This window comes from Crassostrea angulata, chromosome 5, assembly GCF_025612915.1.
Source record: "Crassostrea angulata isolate pt1a10 chromosome 5, ASM2561291v2, whole genome shotgun sequence".
NCBI lineage: Eukaryota > Metazoa > Mollusca > Bivalvia > Ostreida > Ostreidae > Magallana > Magallana angulata.
The window spans coordinates 2,434,400-2,451,988 of record NC_069115.1 but is presented as its reverse complement, the minus strand read 5'-3'; the positions used below and the strand labels follow the sequence as shown (position 1 = coordinate 2,451,988).

At 31.3% G+C, this 17,589-nt stretch overlaps 1 pseudogene; it reads left to right on the top strand.

Annotated features, from left to right (window-relative positions):
• Window positions 1–17,589, top strand: part of LOC128183616 (deleted in malignant brain tumors 1 protein-like) — a 492,435-nt pseudogene that overhangs the window by 30,111 nt on the left and 444,735 nt on the right.

Below are 17,589 nucleotides of genomic sequence, written 5' to 3'. Positions count from 1 at the left end.
ATGAAAGACAGCCATATAATCTTCTTTGTTGTTGAAATATCTTTGTAGACAAAAATATTAATTAAAATAAAAGCGAGAATTGTAGATTTTTTCCCCCAAAAATATGGATAAAAACTGCAAATAAACTGTTACTAACATTAAACGTATTTAAGCAAGAAATTGAATTAAAATTGTGAAATTTAAAAAACTTGGAAAATATTAAAGTCGAACCGATCCCGTATGTAATTAAACTGATCCCGAACAAAATCACATAGAGTAAGAATGAATCAACATTTTGTGAAACTCTCAGGTTGTTAAGCTGTAAAATGATTTTAATTCAAAAACTTAATAACTTTTATCAAGTACTCGGAATAAACTGCAGTTTTCTGTTGTATAATTTTAGTTTAAAAAAAATTCTGATCGGGATTAGTTTTGTTTTTTGAATCGGGATTGGTTCAAATTTGATAAATAGCAATTTTTTAATATCATTGTAGAAAAAAATCACTGTATAGTTAATACTTCATGTGACTATATGTTGTTCTTTAAACTTTATCCATAAATTAAAAAAATATAAGAATCCCAATTTTATTTTTCAGAAATATTTTTAATAAGAAAATTAAACACTTGACCAAACGATCTTTGGCAAGATTTAATTCATTATTATAAGTATAAAGTAATTGACACTAAATTTTAAGCTTAAAATATACAATGCCTGTCAGCAAAACAATTTTTCCTATTTCACTGAAAAAATACAAAAAAATAATCATTTGAAATAACTGAAAGCGGATTTTGATCTCTTTTTTGTAGAATCATATTTCAAAAAATATTCTCTATCGATCCATCAAAAAAAGTTATGGTACGTCGAGAAATCTTAACATCATAGGTGTACGGAAGCGTATCGGGGCCTACACTTGTTTTGTTCCAACTTATAAACTGTCTTCTTTGTTATTGAAGATGTATTGAATTGAATGTTGATTTGTGATATCTTTATCATCAAAATCACCTTACGGAATTTTACCAAATGTATTGCTGTCTCGGTTATCGAGATCACAATTTATTAAGTCAGAATTGCTTATATAAGAGTGTGATTTTATTAAATTGGAACAACAATTTCTATAAATTCAGATTAGATCAGATCAGATTAGTATTTGATATCGTAATTAGAGGGTTGCTACATTATCTATTTTTAAGCAAATCGTAATGATGTTCTATGCTTGGGTTCCTCTTTATTTAACATGTGATACACTACTAAGTCATAAAAGTACTGACATTCCCATTTTTACTGATAAAATTAGACATTTACTGACAATTTACGGACATTACTGATAAACGTATAAAAGTACTGACGTGTTTACTGACGATCCTGAGAAACTTCTAAAAGTACTGACAAACTTAGACAGTGCTGATAAACTTAGAAAAGAACTGACACTTTTTACTGACGGTACTGACAAACTTGAAGAAGTACTGACAAGTACTGATAAGTACTGACACCATTGTTTTTACTCCTGCTAAAGCTTATTAGGTGTGAAATTGTATTAAATAATGTATATTTTTAATCTTAATATAGATTTAAATGTTTTAGCTTACTGATAACATTTTTTGTATGAAAATGTCAATTTCATTTGTTATTTAATTAGTGAAGGATAAATTGCGCATTTTTAAAAAAAAGAAATTCACGAACTTTATAATATTTATGCTGTAAGCATGTCATTGAGTTTTGATAATTATTTATAAACAACAAATCAGATTTAAAAAAAAAAATCATGCTAAACATCAATAAACTTAATCATCAATAACAACACCTAGCTATTGTTATTAGCATTCAATCTACCATTCTTATCTATTAAATTTTCATAAAAGCAATGTATGGCTCAGACCCCCCCGGAAATAATTTTGGGGTCAGCGCATTTTTGATAGTAAATTAATGCGCTGTGTTTCTGTATACTTATGATATATTACATATATTTAAGATCGTGATCTGTAATTTGTAAAATAAAAAATTAAGGGGAGGACGAGTGCGGGTATTCTACAATGTTTGTGCCATGTAACCTGACTGCGCATGCACGTGCAGATAATCGCACACCGATCAAAATGATCATCTATATTTTGACTGTTTTGCCTGGTGTAATGATGCATAGAATAACATAGTCTCAATGAAATGTCTGTTGACTCATTTAGCAGGAAGTAGATTAGTTAATATCTAAATCATGTTAATCACAATCGATGATAGTTATTCTTTTTTTCTTACAAATCACGAGAGAGAGAGAGAGAGAAAGAGAGAGAGAGAGAGAGAGAGAGAGAGAGAGAGAGGAGAGAGAGAGTTGATTATTTTGGAAGGGGGCATTCGTATGGTTCCTAACTTTTATCAGTGTACATTGTCCAGGTTAATAATTCATATGCATTATTGCATAGAATTGCCCTCATACATATAAAGCAATGCTACAGTTCATAAATGATTTGATGCATGTTTAATATGGCCGGTAACGGGTAACGTAAATACATACATGCATGATTAAAGAAAATTAATGTTTCCGGCTTAAGATTAGAAAAATATCATACAGTAATTTAAATTTGATTTGGAAAATGAAAAATATAAGAGAGTATTCTGTAAATAAGATTTGATTCATATCACTGTGTCAAATGATGTTCCGAATTTAAAACTCTTCCTTTTCTTATTTGAAATTCTTAGAACTTTCAAATTCTGTTTTTTATAACAAGACAGACTGGGAAACAGGTATTAAGGGATTTAAAAACAACTTATTGAATTATTGTTTAGCATTACCGAGCACTATCTTAGTACGTATGTGTATATACGCGTGTCTTTCACCTCATTGTTTCCAATCTCGCTACCGTGTACTGCAAATTGTCAAGAAGGGCTCCATATAATAGTTATTATATAATCACTTCCTGACTATTCAGATCCTAAAAAGTGTGTGTATATATACATGTACACATGTATCGATCAATTCTTTCTCCCTACCTTGCTACCGTGCACTGCAAATGGTCAAGAAGGGTTGTGTACAGTAGCTATTATATAACCACTGACCGAGTGAAAAAAATGTCAACATATCTCTTCTGAAAACTGTAAATTCAATCAACCAGTTGTTAAACATGTGTTTCTTAAGTTCATGATCAATTTGATCTCGTAAAAAATAAAAACAATTGATGGATTAAAGATTATATTTGAGAATTCAATTTCTTGGTAAACTACTATTAACTTTTATTTCAAAATCAATTCTCTCTCTCTCTCTCTCTCTCTCTCTCTCTCTCTCTGTATTTATATTAACTCTATGTATAGAAAACAATAGTACTACATTTACATGTTGTGTATGTTCTTACCGTGGCCGCAGAATGATAAAGCTATGGTAATAAGGTTGGGATTATTAGGAAATTAATTACCGGGTGAACTATCAGTAGATTGAATTCAAAATCAATGCAAATTCTCTCTCTCTCTCTCTCTCTCTCTCTCTCTCTCTCTCTCTCCTGTTCAAACTGAACCAATTAATGTTGTAATACAGTTAACACGATTTTACAATGTCACCATGCACTTCCTTTTTTTTTTAACTGCGGTAGGTCTAATTACCAGTTAGCCTATGTTCCATTCCGCATCAATTTTTGTTACACGAAACGCTGCACGCTTTGCCCGAAACGCTAAACGATTTACACGAAACGCTGAACGGTTTACACGAAACGATTCTCGCACGAAACGATTTGCTCGCTTTTCACACGCTTTGGACACGCTTTTATCCTGATCGATTCGGGTCCTCTCGGATTTTTACCCTGACTCTGTTAGTAAGAATCATTTTAAGAAAAAACGAAATTATAGAAATACTGATATTAGAAACATATATGTACATAAGTATTGAATTGATAAATTAAATTAATTTGGTACTTATATTTAAAGCAAAAAATTATTTATTCACAGAATTAGCCAAAATAATTACTTCTATAAATATATTTATTGCTCAAAAGAAATATCCATGATTCTTATCTTGTCCCGTAAATAATAAAAATTCCAGAGAAAAAGTTACCGTAACACAATATTCAGTACCAAAAATAAAATCCGCATGATTACAAACTGAAATCGGTTTTTCAGTATTTGGCAGGATTTGTTTTTTCTTCTCACATTAATATTTTTATTGGTTTCAGAGAATACGATGTAAAAATACTATCTGTAAATAAACCTGTAATTATTTACATTGATAATTTGGTTTTTCAGTATTCGGCGGGATTTGTTTTTTCTTCTCACATTAATATTTTTATTGGTTTCAGAGAATACAATGTAAAAATACTAACTGTAAATAAACCTGTAATTATTTACATTGATAATTTTGAAAGGTGTGTAAAATAAAATTAGTCACATAAGTTAGAAAAATGCTATTAAACAACCGATTATTTTTTTTTATGTCGAATCAATCGCGTAAATAAATGTTCCGTACATAATATCACAGAGAAAAATCAATGGATTAAACAATAAAGAAAGTTGTCATTACTATTTCGGATTTCGGAAAGAACAAAAAATAAAAAATGATTTAGATTTTTGTCTCAATATTCGTATACATAACCGGCGCCCCGCATAACGGCGTACAATATATCTATCACAATCTATTTGAATTAAGTACCATGCATATAGATTCCCATAATTATTAATTGCATGTGTACATTTTAGGAAAATTTCAGTGTGTTGATCGTTGTTGTTTTCCGTTATCAGTGTTTAAATAATTAAAATAATAATTTGTAGAAATATTTTTAGTCGGGATTCAGAAGAATTTACTTCCCGCATTTCATAGAAATGAACAGTATATTTTCTTTCTATGTTTACATTTAATTTTCAAATTAATGTTAAATAATCTATCATTGAAATTGTGTGTATCATCAAATACTGATTCCGACTACCTTGAAGTCATTAAATTTTTATTGGTTATTGACAAAAAAAGAGACGCGTGACCATCCAATGAAAACGAATACACAAAGTTTGATTGACAGGTTCAGCCAGGTGCAGGTTTTACCAGATGTCCGAGGTTATGTGTACTGGTTGTACACAGCCAAATAGTCTCAGTAACTAGTCTTCTTTCAATACGCGTACTTTTCTTTTGTTTGTTAAAAATCAATTCAATTTTGTAAAAAGATAAGTATATCATTTCTTATAGATTTTTTTCACGAGAATATCTCAAAGGAGTTTCGCCAATCACAAACAGTTTAAAGTAATGTTTAACACGAAACAATTAAATTGTCAGAGAGTTCCGAATGAAATTTGATGAACGTTTCACACGGTTCCCACACGCTTTGCCCGAAACGATTTACACGCTTTGCCCGACACGCTGCCTGCTTTGCCCGAAACGCTAAACGGTTTACACGAAACGCTCCACGATTCACACGAAACGCTAAACGGTTTACACGAAACGCTAAACGGTTTACACAAAACGTTTCTCGCACGAAAGTTGCACGCTTTTTTGGTGTAGTAGTACGTTTCAGGGTCTGTACAAATGACTGTTTTACACTTGATTCGCTCACATATGGCAAAACATATTGAATTAAAACATGAAGAATTTTTACGTCTAAATATTGAACATAAAAAAACGTGGCATTCCGAGTCATTCGTAACTTAATTCCACCCCTTCCTATTTACACGGCACAACTCTATGTGTAAAATATAAGACCCCATTTTACATTTTTTAATTGTGACACTTTTTCTAAATACATCATAATTTTTTGTTAACATTACACAACTTAAATATTACAGATCCAGTTAATATTTGAAAATTAATATCAGAATATATAAACTCTACACTATACACAGGTAGCTGAATTAATAATGATGAAAATTGACATAAAAGTAAAATTTCATTCAGTAAGAGTAAGAACAATGGGGTCAGTACTTATCAGTACTTGTTAGTACTTCTCTAAATTGTTCAGTACCGTCAGTAAAAAGTGTCAGTAATTCTCTATGTTTATCAGTACTGTCTAAGTGTGTCAGTACTTTTCAAAGTTTCTTGATTACATTATGCATAAACTGATCGCATGAGCATTGCTTTTTCTCATTTGCATGACTTTTCGCGAGTCCTTTTACCAAATCTCTTCTTATAACTTTGTTAAGGGAAGTGAGATAAACAATTCGACACTATCTTCACTAATAATTATAGAATTATTTGAACTTGGTAAACTACAATGAGTTCAAACACTGACATAAAAATGGTTATGTTTATATTAAGTTTATTGTGTTCCAGACATATATCATAAGGATATATGTAAGATTCTTAGGTATAAAGAACGTGGATACAATATTTGTTTCAGTTTATAGCAAATGGAGATGAAAATACTACTTAGTGAAAGATAACAAAATATCCGTCTCACATATCAAGTTACTTCAAAGTCTCAAAGATAAACAACATTTACCTGAACTAATTTTTCAATATTTCCTTTTTTAATTTCAAATAACTACATCTATATTAAAATAATCAAGTAAGTTTTGTGTGTCATATAATAAACAAAACAGTCATGAGTCTTTTGGAAAAGTATATATTACATATTAGCCTAGCTTGTACAAATGCCCGAAGGAAAAGATAAATCACAGATGATTACTTATTAGGTTTGTTATTGACTGTGTACAGAAATTTCTGGGGTCGCAGGACTTAACCGATCACACAAATTTCTGAACACAGTAAGTAACAAGCCTAATATGTGTTTTGTTTTGTAGAGGACCTTAAGTTAAATAGTAAACAAACTAAACATAATGCATAACATTAAAATTCATAGCTTAATTCTCTATCTGTTTTTTACCTTCCTCGTCAGTCGTCTTTGCAAACCTGGATGCCATATTGTAGGATCATAATATAACGTCACGGGCAAAGGGGGGGGGTCACTCTAAATATTTTGGGGCTTATCAATTAATGGTATGGTTGAACGTTTGTGTAAAAAGACCAGCTAAAATAACTACGTCCGCCATGTTGCCGTATAAATTTGACGCTCGCCGTGTAAATAAATTCATACAGCGATCACGTGACGCTATTCATCCAATGACGTCGAGACATTCTAGTCCGAGGCAAAACAAAATGAATTGTCTGTAGCTCATTACTCTACAACTATACAGTACCTTGATAAATGCGAAGTACGTATTTTCGAAAAAAGTAGAAATACAATGATATATCACACTGACTTGTCACACCTATAAAAATATAAGATGGTTTCTAAAATATTTGATTTCAAGATATCACATGACTAAGATATAAAGTACACACTGAATAAATACCATTTATCTGCTTAACTAGGCCGGGTCTAATTTTTTCTGTCCTAGATAGTTGAATGAAATTTTTTACATGAATTTCTACTGATATAATTTTTATTTTAAAGTAAATCCACCCTCCTGTGACGTCGTACATTTTACATAAACCATAAATTCATTAAAATTCTTGCAAGTAGATTTGTAATTTCTATGTTATGATAGGTGCACATCAAAAACTCAAATCATTGTTTACTTGGAGATATTTAATAAGCGTTTTTCATCCTTATATTCGACATAATTCAATAATGACAAAGGGAAATAACTCTTTTCCACTTTTCTCTAAGTGATATAATTAAATGCATTAATTTTTCTAATGTAAACAATTTTTTTCTTTTTGTTAATTAATTTTAGTTTTCTGGCAAAGTAAGCAATACAATTTAAATAGACAAACAAGTATCCATCCACTTATATTTAGTTTTTAAACAAAAAAAAAAGGTGTGATTTTCAGATGATAATTTCAGCCTTTGGTTTTTATTACCTTACATCTTAAATAGTATGGATACATATATATTTTATTTATTTTTTGATGAAATTCAAGTCCAATAAGTAAAAAAAAAGTTAAGTTTTTATCTTTGAACCCATGATTTTATCGGTACGGAGTTACCTTAAGATAGAAAAAATAAGACATTTACCACACCGTTTGTTTAAGGGGTCATCTCAAACTTTGTTAATTTTTAACATAGGACCCTATGGGATTTTGCTTGAAATGTATCAATTTTGCACATTTTTTTTTTTTACAATTTTCTTAAACGTCTGCCCTAGGGATTTCTTTTTCTATTCTAGACTACTTATTAAAGTTATTGCTAAAAGGCATAAAATGGTCAAATAAAAAAAAAAAAAACTTTTACCTCCTGGTTTGTTCCAGGGTTCTCATCAAAGTTCTTTTGGTATGCCCAATTTTCCAGTTTGTCAGATAATGGCTATTTTTGTTTTTCACGAAGACGAAACTGGTGATCTTTATCATCTTATTAAAACATTCAGACATATTTTGATAATGAATAAATAGTTAACATCACACATTAAAGGTCATTGATATAAAATAGATGGTTACTATTTTGAAATATATGAATTAAGCTATTTTTAGGTGGGTTAAGAAAACGTGACAGAGGGCTAGGCTTGCTGCACCCTCTTCACGTTTTCAACCCGAGCCCAAATATAGCTTATACTTCGAGACATTTATGTGTATTCCACAATATAATATTAATTTTACGCATCAAACGAGCTATTTTCAACAAATTTCGCTAAATATCTGCAGTTGAAACTATCACGCCATGGCGTCAACAAAGCAAAAAGATGACGTCACAATACAAATGAAACGCTGCGCGAAAGCGTGCGTACTCGTTCTGTACTCTGCCTTGTTAAATCTAATCAACTCATGATTGTTTTTTCTTTGGCTGTCTACGGCACAGATAGTTCTCATAAGGATGGCCGATTGCATTATTCAGTACTAAAACGGTTTTAGAAAAGGCCCTTCTTGTTGTAAATGACGATATCTGCAGAGACGACTAATGTTACCCCACATAATTTTTAATTTAACGTAGGACAAAATAAATGCGTCTTTAATGAGGTTGTTATAATTACAAATGGGCTAGTTCAAATACAATATTAAAGAAAGTTTAGTGGTTTATATTAACACACGCCAAGCTTAATTTTTTGCAGAGGCAATCCTCTACGAACATTTGTGTAAAAAAAAATGCTGTTTCAATATGAATTCGAATCTTTAGATTTTTATTATCATATATTTTATTCTATTTCACTGAAAACGTTATTTCAAACATCTTAATTAAATGTTACCAGTTCGAGTCAGATAAGTGTAAAAACAAAAGGCAAAAACCTAAACACCTGCAAAATGCTTCATACTCGAAATTTATAGAATAATTTCAAACGTCACACATTGTTTTTAACATACATCTCTTCACACCACCTATGAAACAGAAAAGAAAAAAAATAGATAGAATTTTCCGGATAATCTAGAAATGTCCTTGCATTTTCAGAAACTTTTATTCGACTTGTTGAAGGAGAGACTGAATATGAAGGTCGTTTAGAAGTGTACAAACTCGGGAAATGGGGAACAGTGTGTGATGAGTCAGTGACTGACAAACTGGCCGCTGTTGTGTGTCGATCATTAGGGTTCCCTTGGTAATTTTGTTTGGTAGAAATCTGATATCAAAACACATTAATTTATTATAAAATATATGAGCCTTAATCTGTCGTTCTTTTTTCTTTTCTTAATTTTACTACATATAAGTTGATTTCTTTTCCAAGCGCAAATTGACTTCAAAAACATGAATACTAAGAATATTATTAAGTATATCGAACATTTAGGAATACATCAGAAGTGTACGCAAAAGCTGTTTATGGTCCAGGATCAGGTCCCATTTGGCTGTCCGGTGTTAACTGTGAGGGATCTGAGATAAGTATCGATAAATGTCAGCACACAGCGTGGGGAAGCCATAACTGTTATAACGGGAGGGTTGTGTCCATCAACTGCAATCCTAATGGTGAGATAAATTATGTTTTATTTTGCTGTCTTAAAATAAACTCCAATACATACGTGTTACCTGAATAAAGATATGAAATGTAATACTAAAAGACATATTGAAGAATATGTGTCGGTATGTTTTGATATAAATTGTAAAAATAAATTTGTCGTTTATAATGTATATGCTTTGCAGTAGCGTTCATATGAGTAAAACTTCAGTTATTAAACAATTAGTAACTTTACTTTTATTAAGTATCTTATAGCCATTTAACAGTTTGTATTTAAAAAAACGAAATGAATTGAAGCAAAACAGTTAAAATAAACCTGCGGTTTGTTTGCTTTTTGTTATTGCATTTAAAAAGATATTTTTAGATGTCACAGAACTGTACATGTGTGCTACCTGATGTATATGAGGTAAACCACGATACACATGTAAATTGACAATTTCTAACACTACTGGGTCTAAAAACCCCTATCCGTATGAAAATCCCCTGTCTTGCCCTGTCACCCACTGTGTTTTCACTGTCATCTCCTGTACATCCCCTGTGTGCCACTGTACAGAGCCCCTGTATACCCTGTCATTCCCTGTGCGCCCCTGTACACAACCCATGTGTGTCACTGTACGCCCCTGTCATCCCCTGTAAGCCACTGTATACCCCTGTGTATGCCCCTGACATCCCCTGTACGGTCTTTAACTGCTCGCTAAGTAAATAAATAGCTTTTAATTAATTCGGATTTTAATTTTTTTTAATTGCGTAGACCCTGAGGTCCACGCAGAAAATATATAAGCGAGGTTAAACCGGATCCTATGGGGAAATTTCAGCCTGCACATGGGCTAGCCTGGTTCCTGTGCGTAATGGGTAGCTCATGGAACCAGGCTAGCACACGTTTATCTGAATTAGGATCGGGATTCCGTGCCAAATGCACACATAAGTTCAAAGGCGCTGTAATTGTAAAGTTGTCGGTAAACAGTACAGAAACAAAGTATTTCTTTTAAAGAAATGATTGGCATGTGATATGAACTATCGGTATTATGAAAAACATGTAAACGTAATACAACATACAAATTTAGTGGTTAAAAGGATAAGTCTAGAGTCGATGGAATCTCTGATAATCGCAAGGCTTTCACGTTTTCGTGGAAACACATGCAAATGGTCCACGTTTTGTGGTCTTTTTTTAAAGGACAGCAACTTGTTTAGAATTCATGTTTTAGACGGTGCTTGTTTTTCTTTGCATTTCATAGAGGGCAATATTATTAGAAAAGTGAATAATTTTGACTCAACATTGACACAAATCAAGATATACTTGTTTACCGATAAACCGCTTTTTGATTACATGCATTAAAACAAATGACCGTGTTCTGTAATTTGTAAAAAGAAAAAGAAAAAAAAGAAAGAAAAATAAGTGGAGGAGTGCGTGAAATCTGCAATGTTCTGTGCCATGTAACCTGACTGAGATAAAACGCATAATAACACAACATGATCAGCACGTGCAGATAACCAAACACCGATCGAAATGATGAAATGATCACCTATATTTTGACTGTTTTGACCAGTGTATTGATGCATAGAATTAAACATTGATTTTTTTCGGAAATGGGAATTAGACCGGTCCATTGACACTTTTAACTTCAATCAGCTAGTGTGCATTTTCCAGTTAAGTTATTTATATGCATTATGTATAGAATTGTCCTCATGCATATACACTGTAGAGCAATGATACCGTTAATGAATGATTTAATGCATGACTGTATGCAAATGCCGTTAACGGGGTACCATTTAATTATACACACATGCATTAACTTATACAATGGTCCGGGTTTCGGATCAGAAAAATATCAGGCATTTATTTAAATTTTATTTCATTTGAAAAATGAAATATATAATAGAGCAATATACAGTTTTAATTCATATCACTGTGCCAATTATTTTCTGAATTTAAAGCTCTTTATCATTTCATGAACTGAAAAATTCGTGTTTCTTTATTTGACAGACCGGGAAAAAGGTCATAAGGGATGTTTAAACAACATATTGCATTATTGTGTAGCATTACCGAGCATCCAGACCTGAGAAAGTGTGTGTTAATATACGTGTACACGTGGGTCTGTCACCTCATTGTTTTTAATTTCGCTACCGTGCACTGCAAATTGTCAAGAAGGGATGTATACAGTATATGGCTTTTATATAATCACTGACCGACCATTCAGATCTGAGGAAGTGTGTGTATAGATACGTGTACACATGACTGTCTATCATCTCTTTTTCCTTATCTCGCTACCGTGAACTGCAAATTGTCAAGAAGGGTTGTGTACAGTAGCTATTATATAATCACTGACCGAGTGAAATAGGTGTCTTCCCACTTAGCTAAAATTCTGAATTGTCTATGGGTGACTGATTTTAGCTAAATGGGAACGTTGCACAGGTAAGGGTGTCAAAGATCAAAGGAAATTAGTTGCAGGTGAACTATAGTCTGTTCAATTATTGACCTTAGGAACATTTTTAATTAAATGAAAAAATAACAGACAAATTTTCAAGATTATGTTTTAAAATAAAAAAAATTTAATTAAATACATTTAATAGATGTGAATTTTAATAATTAAAAAGGGTTTGTTTTATGATTCTTCTTGGAATTAATTTTATTTTATTTAAAATTACTCAATATTCATTTTTTTGAGTGATGAGAAGGTAAACAGACATAGTTGCATTTAAAGGGCATGGTCACGATTTTGGTCAAAGAGGGTGTTGCACTTCCTATGCTAATTTTCCCGAAAGAAGTTGCAGATGAAATGAAAAAATCAAAGTAAATGAATTTGATGTAATTTTTTTTGTTGTTGCAACGTTGCATATAAAGCAGTGTAGAATTTTATCTGGAAAGTTTGTACTAACTTTTATAAGAACATTTTATAAATTTGATTTTTTTAATCACATGAAAGGGTTATGTGGATAGATGATTTCAGATTGATAGAATAAAGTTACTGAAATGCTAGATAATGTAATATTTTGCATGCGTGCTTAATTTTTTTTCCACATTATTACTGTGTGAAGTCCCCGTTATTAACTTGCATCACAAACATTTTCTTCTTTACAATGGATTTTAAAACAATGCACGTAGCAATGTAGAAAGTTGATTCCCCCTATTATGAAAAAACCGGATCTGTTGATTTCAAAGACACATATACAGGTTGTTATAAGCAACCCCCCCCCCAAAAAAAAAAAAAACATCAAACAAACAAACAAGCAAAGAAACAATCATTAAAAAGTATAAATCGGCGATGAAGCAATAGGTTAATGAAAATATGTGCGGATAAAGTTCCACCTTTTTATCTAGGCGTTTATCTAGGGATGGTTATATTTACAACTCTGACGGTTTTGAAGAGTCAGAATCATATTTATCCATGTAGCTCAAAAGAATGACAATAGAAATAAAATTAAAATATGATAACATCAGAATACATAATATATGGTCATCTTCCTTTTTAATTTATTTATTTTTTATTTTATTTTATTTATTTAATTTATAGATATGAAACCTTTCAATAATTGATAGTTCTTAACATTTTTATAACACTATAAATCCATATTATCAAGAATTTCTAAAAGTATATCACAAGTGAGTTTTATACAGGTAGTTCACACCTAAAACAGACTATACTCAGTGCTCACTCAGGTGTGAAAATCACAATTTTAGCTAGGTGGGAATAAGAAAGTCAGAATTATAGCTACGTGGGAATAAACCGTGAAATAATGTCAACATCCTCTCCTTTGAAAACTGTAGCTTCAATCAGCTAGTTGTTAATTATGTGTCTTCAAGTTTTTTGATCAATTGATCAGGTGTAGTATAAAACATTGATGAATTAAAAATAAATTTGACAGCACTAATTTAATCTAAATAATTATATAAGTTGGTTATGAAAGTTAATAAGGGTTGCATGTTTACTTATTAGGAAATTAATTCCCGGTTAAACTATTAGTACAATGTTACTTTTAATTAAAAATCAATGCAATCTCTCTCTCTCTCTCTCTCTCTCTCTCTCTCTCTCTCTCTCTGTATAAATTCCTTGGGCTACATGTATAGAAAAAACTAGTTCTACATTTACATGTATGTTGTGTATGTTCTAAACAGGGCTGCGGAATGATAAAGAATAGGTGATACAAATTAGGATAGCATGTTTACTTATTGGAAAATTAATTCCCGGGTAAAGTATATAATTAATAGATTTAATTCAAAATCAATGCAAATTCTCTTTCTCTCTCTCTCTCTCTCTCTCTCTCTCTCTCTCTCTCTCTCTCTCTCTCTCTCTCTCTCTTTCTCTCTCTCTCTCTCTCTCATGACTAATCAGGGTTTTTTAAAAAAAATCTCAATATTTATGAAACCTCCTACATGTATAGACATTTTCATTTTCTGACATTGGCTGCAGATTTCTGTTCACTGGCAATTAATTAAATTATCTTTGATATCTTCCACTTTGCAGTAAAAAGAGGTATGACAATTAGATTTTGAAAATACTGAAATTGATTATGAGATTAAAACATCAGGTTTAATTCAATTCAAGAGTCCATAAAGCCGGTCAGAAACGTATTGAACAAACATACTAAAATAATTTCTTAGACAAACTTTTATAAGCTATTGAAGCTTTATTTTGCTATTCACGGGGAATTAATAAAGGTATAACCAAGAACTTGGTTAGAAAAAAAGGAGAAAGGTGTACTTTATCGTTACATAGCTGATTATAAATTCTATATGACTGATCTGACTGATTTGTTGGTTTTAGTGCGCTCCTATATGCTTACATATATACAAAATTAAAAACCATGTGCCGCGCTTGTTCTTCGTTTCTAGTGTGTTGTTTATTACCAAGAATCATATGATTCATAGGCTTAAGATATTCATAAGTAAAGTGTACATATATCTATAGACAATTTAAAAAAATGAATAATTCACTCTATGTTGTATTTTTATATCTGTTCAAATATTAGGGAGTACCGATGTTCCCGAGCTCCAAAGGACTACATGCCCTGAGGGAATGCACACCTAATATAAAAAATAATTCCCGCCCTCACCTGAGGTCTACCACCCGGTGAATTCAAATCTTAAGTTATTAGCATGATTTTTGAAGTATCAACAAATGATCAACTAAAACATGTGATTTCTAAAATTACGATAACAGTGTGTCTTGTGATTCGACGCTGTTGAGTGCAAATATTGACTCATAGCTGAAAATATAACACATGTGATTTCAATAGTTGAATTAAATAAACGATATTGAAAAAAACCCGGTCAAAAGCCGTACATGGGATGTCAGGAGCATACACAGGGGTATACAGTGGCTTACAGGGGATGACAGGGGCGTACAGTGACACACAGGGGTTGTGTACAGGGGCGCACAAGGGATGACAGTGTATACAGGGGCTCTGTTCAGTGGCACACAGAGGGTGTACAGGGGATGACAGTGAAAACACAGGTGGTGACAGGGGAAGACAGGAGATTTTCATACGGACAGATGTTTTTAGAGCCAGTAGTGTAATGCATTATCCGTCATTCGTACTAGGCTGCAATATGTGATTTAGTTGCTCTATTTGAAATTAATAGCCCATTGGGCCTTTTTTTAAATACATGTGATTAAATATTTGCCAAAAACTTGCTGCAGTCTTTCAGTATTTTCATGTTCAAATATTGTTTTTTATCATCAAAGTTATTAAAAAATGCAAATGCTCGTATTTCTCATCAATGTCTAATAACTATTTACTATGAAGCCATTAAAAGTGAAACATTCCTCATTTTGGTAAAAAATTGTGGGTTTTTTTGTATTTTTTGATAGAAATCAGGCACATCCTTTTAGCTGCAAGCAAAAATTATCTTTTTAGATATCTGCTTTGAATTTATAATTCGTTTTATGGGTTTTTTATTTTTAAAATTGTTTTTTATTAGAGCTAAATATTTGATATCAATTAATCAACAATACAATTATCTATAAATACATATCAAAGATGGCCATATAAACTTTGAAATATCTTTGTTAAAAAATGTATTCATTAAATTAAAAACAAGAATTGTAGATTTTTTTTTATATATTTAGATAAAAACTGCAAATAAACTGTTACTCACATAAAACGTATTTTAGCAAGAAATTGAACCAAAATTGTGAAATTTAAGAAAACTTGGAAAATATTAAAGTCGAACCGATCTAGGTTGCAATTAAACTGATCCCGAACGAAAACACATAGAGTAAGAATGAATCAACATTTTGTTAAACTCTCAAGTTGTTTAGCTGTAAAATGATTTTGTCATTCAAAAGCTTTATATCTTATATCAAGTACTCAGAATAAACTGCAGTTTTCTGTTGTAAAATTTCAGTTTAAATGAAATTCTGAACGGGATTAGTTTTGTTTTTTGAATAGGGATCGGTTCAAATTTGATAAGTAGCAATTTTTCTAAAATTTCACATTTCATTTCAATTTCTTTGTAGAAAAAAATCATTGTTTAGTAAATACATTATGTGACTATATGTTGTTCTTTAAAGTTTATCCATAGATTAAAAAAATATAACTAAAGAATCCTAATTTTATTTTTCAGAAATACTTTTAATAAAAAAAAATTAAACACTTGACCAAACGATCTTTGTCATGATTTAATTCATTATTATAAATACAAATCAATTGACACCAAATTTTAAGCTTAAAAAATACAATGTTTCTCATCAAAACAGCTTTACCTTTTTCACTGAAAAAATACAAAAACAAAAGAAATTCATATGAAATAATTGAAAGCCGATATTGATCCCTTTTTGTGGAATCATATTTCAAAAATATTCTCTATCGATCCATCAAAAAAAATTTTGGTACGTCAAGAAACCATAACATCATTGGTGTACGGAAGCTTATCGGGGCCTACACTTGTTGTGGTCCAACTAATGAACTGTCTTCCTTGTTATTGAAATGTATTGGATTTAATATTGCTTTGTGATATCTATAACATTAAAATCACCTTACGGAATTTTACCAAATGTATTGCTGTCTCGGTTATCGAGATCACAATTGATTAAGTTTGAAATGCTTATATGTGAGTTGATTTAATTGATGCAAAAATTTGGACAAATAACAATAATTAAAGGCTTTATAGTCATGTCAATATCAATATGATTTTATTTCTTGGGAACATATTGTTATCGAAGGAACTTCGCGGGCGTAGAAGTTCTGATGGTACGTTTACGTCACCTCACCTTGACTGTAGACTGCACATGTAGACTGCATTTGACAGTTTGATATAAATAAGAAAGAAAGAACAGTAATTGCCTTATATAAATTCAGATTAGTATTTGATACAGTAATTAGAGGGCTGCTACATGATCTATATTTAAGCAGATCGTTATGATGTTCAATGTTTGGGTTCCTCTTCATTAACAAGTGATATTGGTTTCCAGACCTATGGTATAACATTTAAAGTACATGACCCCTTTACTTACACGTATTATATATCCTCCCGCACCCACAAAAAAATTATTTACCAACGCATCAGGAAAAAAAATAAAAATAATAATTGTATTTGCTGTAAAATTACATTATGCATGAACTAATCGCATGAGCGTTGCTTTTTCTCATTTTCATGAATTGTCGCGAGTCCTTTTTACCATGTGCATAAAAAAGACTCGCTTCAAATCATGCTTTTAAGAAAATGTAATGCTTATGCAATTTCTTTATGCGTAATAGCATTTGATATCGTAGCTAAATTACATTGTAGTTCAAAGGGTGGTTTATCATCCAATTATATTGCTTCAAGCTCGTGTAATATCAATTAGAAGACAGATGGTAAAAAAAAAAACATTGTTGATAGGAAACAGTTCTATCAA